Source organism: Brachyhypopomus gauderio, unplaced genomic scaffold (genome assembly GCF_052324685.1).
Source record: "Brachyhypopomus gauderio isolate BG-103 unplaced genomic scaffold, BGAUD_0.2 sc111, whole genome shotgun sequence".
Lineage (NCBI taxonomy): Eukaryota > Metazoa > Chordata > Actinopteri > Gymnotiformes > Hypopomidae > Brachyhypopomus > Brachyhypopomus gauderio.
The window spans coordinates 292,511-305,461 of record NW_027506932.1 but is presented as its reverse complement, the minus strand read 5'-3'; the positions used below and the strand labels follow the sequence as shown (position 1 = coordinate 305,461).

The window sequence follows — 12,951 nt, the reverse complement described above, 5'->3', positions numbered from 1 at the left end:
TGACTAAAATTATGTACAGTGCTCTTCTTTACTGCATTGTTGTGACATCTGCTTCTAAGACATGTCAACGTTTAAACAGACCATTTCTGAATGGCAAAGCAGCTTGTTGGACTACATCTTCGGTTATTCTGTTATTGTTTAGAAGCGAGAGATCCCTGGCCCTTTTTTGGGTTAAATTGCCAGCCAAGCCTACATTGACAACAAAAATGTGGATGCTCTGGTAGCTATTACAATAGCGATACCTGTCACGAAGTGAATCGCAACTGCAGACGAGTGAGGGTGAATAAATAATTTGCTGTTAAGCCAGTGTCCACAGAGCATAGATCTAGCACATCTGGCTCTTACATTAGCATGACAAGCCGGGACTGTACTTTCCCTAGCACGTGTGGTATATTACGTTTTCAAGTACAGTCTCCAGGAGTTGAATTGTGTTACTGTCTTTTCAGCCCAAATGCCAACTGATTTGTGCATAAGGGCTTGATACATTCATGTGTGTAGTCAAGACTGAGACTGTGCACTAGGCAAAAGAGCCAAAAAAAGCCAAAATAAACGCCTCAAAAGGCCAAAATAAGAAAGCAAATCTTGAACTAGTAGGCTCGTTGGTCTAGGCGTATGATTCTTGCTTTGGGTGCGAGAGGTCCCGGGTTCAAATCCCGGACGAGCCCTTTATATGTTATTTGACTAAAACTATGTACAGTGCTCTACTTTACTGCATTGTTGTGACATCTGCATCTAAGACATGTCAACATTAAAATAGACCATTTCTGAATGGCAAAGCAACTTTTTGGACTACAGCTTCGGTTATTGTTTAGAAGCAAGAGATCCCTGGCCCTTTTTTGGGTTAAATTGCCAGCCAAGCCTACATTGACAACAAAAATGTGGATGCTCTGGTAGCTATTACAATAGCGATACCTGTCACGAAGTGAATCGCAACTGCAGACGAGTGAGGGTGAATAAATAATTTGCTGTTAAGCCAGTGTCCACAGAGCATAGATCTAGCACATCTGGCTCTTACATTAGCATGACAAGCCGGGACTGTATTTTCCCTAGCACGTGTGGTACATTACGTTTTCAAGTACAGTCTTCAGGAGTTGAATTGTGTTACTGTCTTTTCAGCCCAAATGCCAACTGATTTGTGCATAAAAGCGTGATACATAGATGTGTGTAGTCAAGACTGAGAATGTGCACTAGGCAAAAGAGCCAAAAAAGCCTAAATAAACGCCTCAAAAGGCCAAAATAAGAAATCAAATCTTGAAATAGAAGGCTCGTTGGTCTAATCGTATGATTCTCGCTTCGGGTGTGAGAGGTCCCGGGTTCAAATCCTGGACGAGCCCTTTTTATGTTATTTGACTAAAATTATGTACAGTGCTCTTCTTTACTGCATTGTTGTGACATCTGCTTCTAAGACATGTCAACGTTTAAACAGACCGTTTCTGAATGGCAAAGCAGCTTGTTGGACTACATCTTCGGTTATTCTGTTATTGTTTAGAAGCGAGAGATCCCTGGTCCTTTTTTGGGTTAAATTGCCAGCCAAGCCTACATTGACAACAAAAATGTGGATGCTCTGGTAGCTATTACAATAGCGATACCTGTCACGAAGTGAATCGCAACTGCAGACGAGTGAGGGTGAATAAATAATTTGCTGTTAAGCCAGTGTCCACAGAGCATAGATCTAGCACATCTGGCTCTTACATTAGCATGACAAGGCGGGACTGTACTTTCCCTAGCACGTGTGGTATATTACGTTTTCAAGTACAGTCTCCAGGAGTTGAATTGTGTTACTGTCTTTTCAGCCCAAATGCCAACTGATTTGTGCATAAGGGCTTGATACATTCATGTGTGTAGTCAAGACTGAGACTGTGCACTAGGCAAAAGAGCCAAAAAAAGCCAAAATAAACGCCTCAAAAGGCCAAAATAAGAAAGCAAATCTTGAACTAGTAGGCTCGTTGGTCTAGGCGTATGATTTTCGCTTTGGGTGCGAGAGGTCCCGGGTTCAAATCCCGGACGATCCCTTTATATGTTATTTGACTAAAACTATGTACAGTGCTCTACTTTACTGCATTGTTGTGACATCTGCATCTAAGACATGTCAACATTAAAATAGACCATTTCTGAATGGCAAAGCAACTTTTTGGACTACAGCTTCGGTTATTGTTTAGAAGCAAGAGATCCCTGGCCCTTTTTTGGGTTAAATTGCCAGCCAAGCCTACATTGACAACAAAAATGTGGATGCTCTGGTAGCTATTACACTAGCGATACCTTTCACTAAGTGAATCGCAACTGCAGACGAGTGAGGGTGAATAAATAATTTGCTGTTAAGCCAGTGTCCACAGAGCATAGATCTAGCACATCTGGCTCTTACATTAGCATGACAAGCCGGGACTGTATTTTCCCTAGCACGTGTGGTATATTACGTTTTCAAGTACAGTCTCCAGGAGTTGAATTGTGTTACTGTCTTTTCAGCCCAAATGCCAACTGATTTGTGCATAAGGGCTTGATACATTCATGTGTGTAGTCAAGACTGAGACTGTGCACTAGGCAAAAGAGCCAAAAAAAGCCAAAATAAACGCCTCAAAAGGCCAAAATAAGAAAGCAAATCTTGAACTAGTAGGCTCGTTGGTCTAGGCGTATGATTCTTGCTTTGGGTGCGAGAGGTCCCGGGTTCAAATCCCGGACGAGCCCTTTATATGTTATTTGACTAAAACTATGTACAGTGCTCTACTTTACTGCATTGTTGTGACATCTGCATCTAAGACATGTCAACATTAAAATAGACCATTTCTGAATGGCAAAGCAACTTTTTGGACTACAGCTTCGGTTATTGTTTAGAAGCAAGAGATCCCTGGCCCTTTTTTGGGTTAAATTGCCAGCCAAGCCTACATTGACAACAAAAATGTGGATGCTCTGGTAGCTATTACAATAGCGATACCTGTCACGAAGTGAATCGCAACTGCAGACGAGTGAGGGTGAATAAATAATTTGCTGTTAAGCCAGTGTCCACAGAGCATAGATCTAGCACATCTGGCTCTTACATTAGCATGACAAGCCGGGACTGTATTTTCCCTAGCACGTGTGGTACATTACGTTTTCAAGTACAGTCTTCAGGAGTTGAATTGTGTTACTGTCTTTTCAGCCCAAATGCCAACTGATTTGTGCATAAAAGCGTGATACATAGATGTGTGTAGTCAAGACTGAGAATGTGCACTAGGCAAAAGAGCCAAAAAAGCCTAAATAAACGCCTCAAAAGGCCAAAATAAGAAATCAAATCTTGAAATAGAAGGCTCGTTGGTCTAATCGTATGATTCTCGCTTCGGGTGTGAGAGGTCCCGGGTTCAAATCCTGGACGAGCCCTTTTTATGTTATTTGACTAAAATTATGTACAGTGCTCTTCTTTACTGCATTGTTGTGACATCTGCTTCTAAGACATGTCAACGTTTAAACAGACCGTTTCTGAATGGCAAAGCAGCTTGTTGGACTACATCTTCGGTTATTCTGTTATTGTTTAGAAGCGAGAGATCCCTGGTCCTTTTTTGGGTTAAATTGCCAGCCAAGCCTACATTGACAACAAAAATGTGGATGCTCTGGTAGCTATTACAATAGCGATACCTGTCACGAAGTGAATCGCAACTGCAGACGAGTGAGGGTGAATAAATAATTTGCTGTTAAGCCAGTGTCCACAGAGCATAGATCTAGCACATCTGGCTCTTACATTAGCATGACAAGGCGGGACTGTACTTTCCCTAGCACGTGTGGTATATTACGTTTTCAAGTACAGTCTCCAGGAGTTGAATTGTGTTACTGTCTTTTCAGCCCAAATGCCAACTGATTTGTGCATAAGGGCTTGATACATTCATGTGTGTAGTCAAGACTGAGACTGTGCACTAGGCAAAAGAGCCAAAAAAAGCCAAAATAAACGCCTCAAAAGGCCAAAATAAGAAAGCAAATCTTGAACTAGTAGGCTCGTTGGTCTAGGCGTATGATTTTCGCTTTGGGTGCGAGAGGTCCCGGGTTCAAATCCCGGACGATCCCTTTATATGTTATTTGACTAAAACTATGTACAGTGCTCTACTTTACTGCATTGTTGTGACATCTGCATCTAAGACATGTCAACATTAAAATAGACCATTTCTGAATGGCAAAGCAACTTTTTGGACTACAGCTTTGGTTATTGTTTAGAAGCAAGAGATCCCTGGCCCTTTTTTGGGTTAAATTACCAGCCAAGCCTACATTGACAACAAAAATGTGGATGCTCTGGTAGCTATTACACTAGCGATACCTTTCACTAAGTGAATCGCAACTGCAGACGAGTGAGGGTGAATAAATAATTTGCTGTTAAGCCAGTGTCCACAGAGCATAGATCTAGCACATCTGGCTCTTACATTAGCATGACAAGCCGGGACTGTATTTTCCCTAGCACGTGTGGTATATTACGTTTTCAAGTACAGTCTCCAGGAGTTGAATTGTGTTACTGTCTTTTCAGCCCAAATGCCAACTGATTTGTGCATAAGGGCTTGATACATTCATGTGTGTAGTCAAGACTGAGACTGTGCACTAGGCAAAAGAGCCAAAAAAAGCCAAAATAAACGCCTCAAAAGGCCAAAATAAGAAATCAAATCTTGAAATAGTAGGCTCGTTGGTCTAGGCGTATGATTCTTGCTTTGGGTGCAAGAGGTCCCGGGTTCAAATCCCGGACGAGCCCTTTATATGTTATTTGACTAAAACTATGTACAGTGCTCTACTTTACTGCATTGTTGTGACATCTGCATCTAAGACATGTCAACATTAAAATAGACCATTTCTGAATGGCAAAGCAACTTTTTGGACTACAGCTTCGGTTATTGTTTAGAAGCAAGAGATCCCTGGCCCTTTTTTGGGTTAAATTGCCAGCCAAGCCTACATTGACAACAAAAATGTGGATGCTCTGGTAGCTATTACAATAGCGATACCTGTCACGAAGTGAATCGCAACTGCAGACGAGTGAGGGTGAATAAATAATTTGCTGTTAAGCCAGTGTCCACAGAGCATAGATCTAGCACATCTGGCTCTTACATTAGCATGACAAGCCGGGACTGTATTTTCCCTAGCACGTGTGGTACATTACGTTTTCAAGTACAGTCTTCAGGAGTTGAATTGTGTTACTGTCTTTTCAGCCCAAATGCCAACTGATTTGTGCATAAAAGCGTGATACATAGATGTGTGTAGTCAAGACTGAGAATGTGCACTAGGCAAAAGAGCCAAAAAAGCCTAAATAAACGCCTCAAAAGGCCAAAATAAGAAATCAAATCTTGAAACAGAAGGCTCGTTGGTCTAGTCGTATGATTCTCGCTTCGGGTGTGAGAGGTCCCGGGTTCAAATCCTGGACGAGCCCTTTTTATGTTATTTGACTAAAATTATGTACAGTGCTCTTCTTTACTGCATTGTTGTGACATCTGCTTCTAAGACATGTCAACGTTTAAACAGACCATTTCTGAATGGCAAAGCAGCTTGTTGGACTACATCTTCGGTTATTCTGTTATTGTTTAGAAGCGAGAGATCCCTGGCCCTTTTTTGGGTTAAATTGCCAGCCAAGCCTACATTGACAACAAAAATGTGGATGCTCTGGTAGCTATTACAATAGCGATACCTGTCACGAAGTGAATCGCAACTGCAGACGAGTGAGGGTGAATAAATAATTTGCTGTTAAGCCAGTGTCCACAGAGCATAGATCTAGCACATCTGGCTCTTACATTAGCATGACAAGCCGGGACTGTACTTTCCCTAGCACGTGTGGTATATTACGTTTTCAAGTACAGTCTCCAGGAGTTGAATTGTGTTACTGTCTTTTCAGCCCAAATGCCAACTGATTTGTGCATAAGGGCTTGATACATTCATGTGTGTAGTCAAGACTGAGACTGTGCACTAGGCAAAAGAGCCAAAAAAAGCCAAAATAAACGCCTCAAAAGGCCAAAATAAGAAAGCAAATCTTGAACTAGTAGGCTCGTTGGTCTAGGCGTATGATTCTTGCTTTGGGTGCGAGAGGTCCCGGGTTCAAATCCCGGACGAGCCCTTTATATGTTATTTGACTAAAACTATGTACAGTGCTCTACTTTACTGCATTGTTGTGACATCTGCATCTAAGACATGTCAACATTAAAATAGACCATTTCTGAATGGCAAAGCAACTTTTTGGACTACAGCTTCGGTTATTGTTTAGAAGCAAGAGATCCCTGGCCCTTTTTTGGGTTAAATTGCCAGCCAAGCCTACATTGACAACAAAAATGTGGATGCTCTGGTAGCTATTACAATAGCGATACCTGTCACGAAGTGAATCGCAACTGCAGACGAGTGAGGGTGAATAAATAATTTGCTGTTAAGCCAGTGTCCACAGAGCATAGATCTAGCACATCTGGCTCTTACATTAGCATGACAAGCCGGGACTGTATTTTCCCTAGCACGTGTGGTACATTACGTTTTCAAGTACAGTCTTCAGGAGTTGAATTGTGTTACTGTCTTTTCAGCCCAAATGCCAACTGATTTGTGCATAAAAGCGTGATACATAGATGTGTGTAGTCAAGACTGAGAATGTGCACTAGGCAAAAGAGCCAAAAAAGCCTAAATAAACGCCTCAAAAGGCCAAAATAAGAAATCAAATCTTGAAATAGAAGGCTCGTTGGTCTAATCGTATGATTCTCGCTTCGGGTGTGAGAGGTCCCGGGTTCAAATCCTGGACGAGCCCTTTTTATGTTATTTGACTAAAATTATGTACAGTGCTCTTCTTTACTGCATTGTTGTGACATCTGCTTCTAAGACATGTCAACGTTTAAACAGACCGTTTCTGAATGGCAAAGCAGCTTGTTGGACTACATCTTCGGTTATTCTGTTATTGTTTAGAAGCGAGAGATCCCTGGTCCTTTTTTGGGTTAAATTGCCAGCCAAGCCTACATTGACAACAAAAATGTGGATGCTCTGGTAGCTATTACAATAGCGATACCTGTCACGAAGTGAATCGCAACTGCAGACGAGTGAGGGTGAATAAATAATTTGCTGTTAAGCCAGTGTCCACAGAGCATAGATCTAGCACTTCTGGCTCTTACATTAGCATGACAAGGCGGGACTGTACTTTCCCTAGCACGTGTGGTATATTACGTTTTCAAGTACAGTCTCCAGGAGTTGAATTGTGTTACTGTCTTTTCAGCCCAAATGCCAACTGATTTGTGCATAAGGGCTTGATACATTCATGTGTGTAGTCAAGACTGAGACTGTGCACTAGGCAAAAGAGCCAAAAAAAGCCAAAATAAACGCCTCAAAAGGCCAAAATAAGAAAGCAAATCTTGAACTAGTAGGCTCGTTGGTCTAGGCGTATGATTTTCGCTTTGGGTGCGAGAGGTCCCGGGTTCAAATCCCGGACGATCCCTTTATATGTTATTTGACTAAAACTATGTACAGTGCTCTACTTTACTGCATTGTTGTGACATCTGCATCTAAGACATGTCAACATTAAAATAGACCATTTCTGAATGGCAAAGCAACTTTTTGGACTACAGCTTTGGTTATTGTTTAGAAGCAAGAGATCCCTGGCCCTTTTTTGGGTTAAATTACCAGCCAAGCCTACATTGACAACAAAAATGTGGATGCTCTGGTAGCTATTACACTAGCGATACCTTTCACTAAGTGAATCGCAACTGCAGACGAGTGAGGGTGAATAAATAATTTGCTGTTAAGCCAGTGTCCACAGAGCATAGATCTAGCACATCTGGCTCTTACATTAGCATGACAAGCCGGGACTGTATTTTCCCTAGCACGTGTGGTATATTACGTTTTCAAGTACAGTCTCCAGGAGTTGAATTGTGTTACTGTCTTTTCAGCCCAAATGCCAACTGATTTGTGCATAAGGGCTTGATACATTCATGTGTGTAGTCAAGACTGAGACTGTGCACTAGGCAAAAGAGCCAAAAAAAGCCAAAATAAACGCCTCAAAAGGCCAAAATAAGAAATCAAATCTTGAAATAGTAGGCTCGTTGGTCTAGGCGTATGATTCTTGCTTTGGGTGCAAGAGGTCCCGGGTTCAAATCCCGGACGAGCCCTTTATATGTTATTTGACTAAAACTATGTACAGTGCTCTACTTTACTGCATTGTTGTGACATCTGCATCTAAGACATGTCAACATTAAAATAGACCATTTCTGAATGGCAAAGCAACTTTTTGGACTACAGCTTCGGTTATTGTTTAGAAGCAAGAGATCCCTGGCCCTTTTTTGGGTTAAATTGCCAGCCAAGCCTACATTGACAACAAAAATGTGGATGCTCTGGTAGCTATTACAATAGCGATACCTGTCACGAAGTGAATCGCAACTGCAGACGAGTGAGGGTGAATAAATAATTTGCTGTTAAGCCAGTGTCCACAGAGCATAGATCTAGCACATCTGGCTCTTACATTAGCATGACAAGCCGGGACTGTATTTTCCCTAGCACGTGTGGTACATTACGTTTTCAAGTACAGTCTTCAGGAGTTGAATTGTGTTACTGTCTTTTCAGCCCAAATGCCAACTGATTTGTGCATAAAAGCGTGATACATAGATGTGTGTAGTCAAGACTGAGAATGTGCACTAGGCAAAAGAGCCAAAAAAGCCTAAATAAACGCCTCAAAAGGCCAAAATAAGAAATCAAATCTTGAAACAGAAGGCTCGTTGGTCTAGTCGTATGATTCTCGCTTCGGGTGTGAGAGGTCCCGGGTTCAAATCCTGGACGAGCCCTTTTTATGTTATTTGACTAAAATTATGTACAGTGCTCTTCTTTACTGCATTGTTGTGACATCTGCTTCTAAGACATGTCAACGTTTAAACAGACCATTTCTGAATGGCAAAGCAGCTTGTTGGACTACATCTTCGGTTATTCTGTTATTGTTTAGAAGCGAGAGATCCCTGGCCCTTTTTTGGGTTAAATTGCCAGCCAAGCCTACATTGACAACAAAAATGTGGATGCTCTGGTAGCTATTACAATAGCGATACCTGTCACGAAGTGAATCGCAACTGCAGACGAGTGAGGGTGAATAAATAATTTGCTGTTAAGCCAGTGTCCACAGAGCATAGATCTAGCACATCTGGCTCTTACATTAGCATGACAAGCCGGGACTGTACTTTCCCTAGCACGTGTGGTATATTACGTTTTCAAGTACAGTCTCCAGGAGTTGAATTGTGTTACTGTCTTTTCAGCCCAAATGCCAACTGATTTGTGCATAAGGGCTTGATACATTCATGTGTGTAGTCAAGACTGAGACTGTGCACTAGGCAAAAGAGCCAAAAAAAGCCAAAATAAACGCCTCAAAAGGCCAAAATAAGAAAGCAAATCTTGAACTAGTAGGCTCGTTGGTCTAGGCGTATGATTTTCGCTTTGGGTGCGAGAGGTCCCGGGTTCAAATCCCGGACGATCCCTTTATATGTTATTTGACTAAAACTATGTACAGTGCTCTACTTTACTGCATTGTTGTGACATCTGCATCTAAGACATGTCAACATTAAAATAGACCATTTCTGAATGGCAAAGCAACTTTTTGGACTACAGCTTCGGTTATTGTTTAGAAGCAAGAGATCCCTGGCCCTTTTTTGGGTTAAATTACCAGCCAAGCCTACATTGACAACAAAAATGTGGATGCTCTGGTAGCTATTACACTAGCGATACCTTTCACTAAGTGAATCGCAACTGCAGACGAGTGAGGGTGAATAAATAATTTGCTGTTAAGCCAGTGTCCACAGAGCATAGATCTAGCACATCTGGCTCTTACATTAGCATGACAAGCCGGGACTGTATTTTCCCTAGCACGTGTGGTATATTACGTTTTCAAGTACAGTCTCCAGGAGTTGAATTGTGTTACTGTCTTTTCAGCCCAAATGCCAACTGATTTGTGCATAAGGGCTTGATACATTCATGTGTGTAGTCAAGACTGAGACTGTGCACTAGGCAAAAGAGCCAAAAAAAGCCAAAATAAACGCCTCAAAAGGCCAAAATAAGAAAGCAAATCTTGAACTAGTAGGCTCGTTGGTCTAGGCGTATGATTCTTGCTTTGGGTGCGAGAGGTCCCGGGTTCAAATCCCGGACGAGCCCTTTATATGTTATTTGACTAAAACTATGTACAGTGCTCTACTTTACTGCATTGTTGTGACATCTGCATCTAAGACATGTCAACATTAAAATAGACCATTTCTGAATGGCAAAGCAACTTTTTGGACTACAGCTTCGGTTATTGTTTAGAAGCAAGAGATCCCTGGCCCTTTTTTGGGTTAAATTGCCAGCCAAGCCTACATTGACAACAAAAATGTGGATGCTCTGGTAGCTATTACAATAGCGATACCTGTCACGAAGTGAATCGCAACTGCAGACGAGTGAGGGTGAATAAATAATTTGCTGTTAAGCCAGTGTCCACAGAGCATAGATCTAGCACATCTGGCTCTTACATTAGCATGACAAGCCGGGACTGTATTTTCCCTAGCACGTGTGGTACATTACGTTTTCAAGTACAGTCTTCAGGAGTTGAATTGTGTTACTGTCTTTTCAGCCCAAATGCCAACTGATTTGTGCATAAAAGCGTGATACATAGATGTGTGTAGTCAAGACTGAGAATGTGCACTAGGCAAAAGAGCCAAAAAAGCCTAAATAAACGCCTCAAAAGGCCAAAATAAGAAATCAAATCTTGAAATAGAAGGCTCGTTGGTCTAGTCGTATGATTCTCGCTTCGGGTGTGAGAGGTCCCGGGTTCAAATCCTGGACGAGCCCTTTTTATGTTATTTGACTAAAATTATGTACAGTGCTCTTCTTTACTGCATTGTTGTGACATCTGCTTCTAAGACATGTCAACGTTTAAACAGACCATTTCTGAATGGCAAAGCAGCTTGTTGGACTACATCTTCGGTTATTCTGTTATTGTTTAGAAGCGAGAGATCCCTGGCCCTTTTTTGGGTTAAATTGCCAGCCAAGCCTACATTGACAACAAAAATGTGGATGCTCTGGTAGCTATTACAATAGCGATACCTGTCACGAAGTGAATCGCAACTGCAGACGAGTGAGGGTGAATAAATAATTTGCTGTTAAGCCAGTGTCCACAGAGCATAGATCTAGCACATCTGGCTCTTACATTAGCATGACAAGCCGGGACTGTACTTTCCCTAGCACGTGTGGTATATTACGTTTTCAAGTACAGTCTCCAGGAGTTGAATTGTGTTACTGTCTTTTCAGCCCAAATGCCAACTGATTTGTGCATAAGGGCTTGATACATTCATGTGTGTAGTCAAGACTGAGACTGTGCACTAGGCAAAAGAGCCAAAAAAAGCCAAAATAAACGCCTCAAAAGGCCAAAATAAGAAAGCAAATCTTGAACTAGTAGGCTCGTTGGTCTAGGCGTATGATTCTTGCTTTGGGTGCGAGAGGTCCCGGGTTCAAATCCCGGACGAGCCCTTTATATGTTATTTGACTAAAACTATGTACAGTGCTCTACTTTACTGCATTGTTGTGACATCTGCATCTAAGACATGTCAACATTAAAATAGACCATTTCTGAATGGCAAAGCAACTTTTTGGACTACAGCTTCGGTTATTGTTTAGAAGCAAGAGATCCCTGGCCCTTTTTTGGGTTAAATTGCCAGCCAAGCCTACATTGACAACAAAAATGTGGATGCTCTGGTAGCTATTACACTAGCGATACCTTTCACTAAGTGAATCGCAACTGCAGACGAGTGAGGGTGAATAAATAATTTGCTGTTAAGCCAGTGTCCACAGAGCATAGATCTAGCACATCTGGCTCTTACATTAGCATGACAAGCCGGGACTGTATTTTCCCTAGCACGTGTGGTATATTACGTTTTCAAGTACAGTCTCCAGGAGTTGAATTGTGTTACTGTCTTTTCAGCCCAAATGCCAACTGATTTGTGCATAAGGGCTTGATACATTCATGTGTGTAGTCAAGACTGAGACTGTGCACTAGGCAAAAGAGCCAAAAAAAGCCAAAATAAACGCCTCAAAAGGCCAAAATAAGAAAGCAAATCTTGAACTAGTAGGCTCGTTGGTCTAGGCGTATGATTCTTGCTTTGGGTGCGAGAGGTCCCGGGTTCAAATCCCGGACGAGCCCTTTATATGTTATTTGACTAAAACTATGTACAGTGCTCTACTTTACTGCATTGTTGTGACATCTGCATCTAAGACATGTCAACATTAAAATAGACCATTTCTGAATGGCAAAGCAACTTTTTGGACTACAGCTTCGGTTATTGTTTAGAAGCAAGAGTTCCCTGGCCCTTTTTTGGGTTAAATTGCCAGCCAAGCCTACATTGACAACAAAAATGTGGATGCTCTGGTAGCTATTACACTAGCGATACCTTTCACTAAGTGAATCGCAACTGCAGACGAGTGAGGGTGAATAAATAATTTGCTGTTAAGCCAGTGTCCACAGAGCATAGATCTAGCACATCTGGCTCTTACATTAGCATGACAAGCCGGGACTGTATTTTCCCTAGCACGTGTGGTACATTACGTTTTCAAGTACAGTCTTCAGGAGTTGAATTGTGTTACTGTCTTTTCAGCCCAAATGCCAACTGATTTGTGCATAAAAGCGTGATACATAGATGTGTGTAGTCAAGACTGAGAATGTGCACTAGGCAAAAGAGCCAAAAAAGCCTAAATAAACGCCTCAAAAGGCCAAAATAAGAAATCAAATCTTGAACTAATAGGCTCGTTGGTCTAGTCGTATGATTCTCGCTTCGGGTGTGAGAGGTCCCGGGTTCAAATCCCGGACGAGCCCTTTATATGTTATTTGACTAAAATTATGTACAGTGCTCTTCTTTACTGCATTGTTGTGACATCTGCTTCTAAGACATGTCAACGTTTAAACAGACCGTTTCTGAATGGCAAAGCAGCTTGTTGGACTACATCTTCGGTTATTCTGTTATTGTTTAGAAGCGAGAGATCCCTGGTCCTTTTTTGGGT

At 41.8% G+C, this 12,951-nt stretch overlaps 9 non-coding genes across 9 annotated transcripts; all 9 read left to right on the top strand.

Moving 5' to 3' along the window:
• The first annotated feature begins 593 nt into the window (after window positions 1–593).
• trnap-ugg (transfer RNA proline (anticodon UGG)) lies at window positions 594–665 on the top strand. The gene has a single exon. It is a non-coding gene; the product is annotated as a tRNA-Pro (tRNA).
• A 1,945-nt stretch (window positions 666–2,610) lies between these two features.
• On the top strand, window positions 2,611–2,682 carry trnap-ugg (transfer RNA proline (anticodon UGG)). Its single transcript has one exon. It is a non-coding gene; the product is annotated as a tRNA-Pro (tRNA).
• A 1,945-nt stretch (window positions 2,683–4,627) lies between these two features.
• Window positions 4,628–4,699, top strand: trnap-ugg (transfer RNA proline (anticodon UGG)). The gene has a single exon. It is a non-coding gene; the product is annotated as a tRNA-Pro (tRNA).
• A 1,275-nt stretch (window positions 4,700–5,974) lies between these two features.
• Window positions 5,975–6,046, top strand: trnap-ugg (transfer RNA proline (anticodon UGG)). The gene has a single exon. It is a non-coding gene; the product is annotated as a tRNA-Pro (tRNA).
• A 1,945-nt stretch (window positions 6,047–7,991) lies between these two features.
• On the top strand, window positions 7,992–8,063 carry trnap-ugg (transfer RNA proline (anticodon UGG)). The gene has a single exon. It is a non-coding gene; the product is annotated as a tRNA-Pro (tRNA).
• A 1,945-nt stretch (window positions 8,064–10,008) lies between these two features.
• trnap-ugg (transfer RNA proline (anticodon UGG)) lies at window positions 10,009–10,080 on the top strand. The gene has a single exon. It is a non-coding gene; the product is annotated as a tRNA-Pro (tRNA).
• A 1,275-nt stretch (window positions 10,081–11,355) lies between these two features.
• On the top strand, window positions 11,356–11,427 carry trnap-ugg (transfer RNA proline (anticodon UGG)). The gene has a single exon. It is a non-coding gene; the product is annotated as a tRNA-Pro (tRNA).
• Window positions 11,428–12,025: 598 nt separating this feature from the next.
• Window positions 12,026–12,097, top strand: trnap-ugg (transfer RNA proline (anticodon UGG)). Its single transcript has one exon. It is a non-coding gene; the product is annotated as a tRNA-Pro (tRNA).
• A 597-nt stretch (window positions 12,098–12,694) lies between these two features.
• trnap-cgg (transfer RNA proline (anticodon CGG)) lies at window positions 12,695–12,766 on the top strand. Its single transcript has one exon. It is a non-coding gene; the product is annotated as a tRNA-Pro (tRNA).
• Window positions 12,767–12,951: the final 185 nt, after the last annotated feature.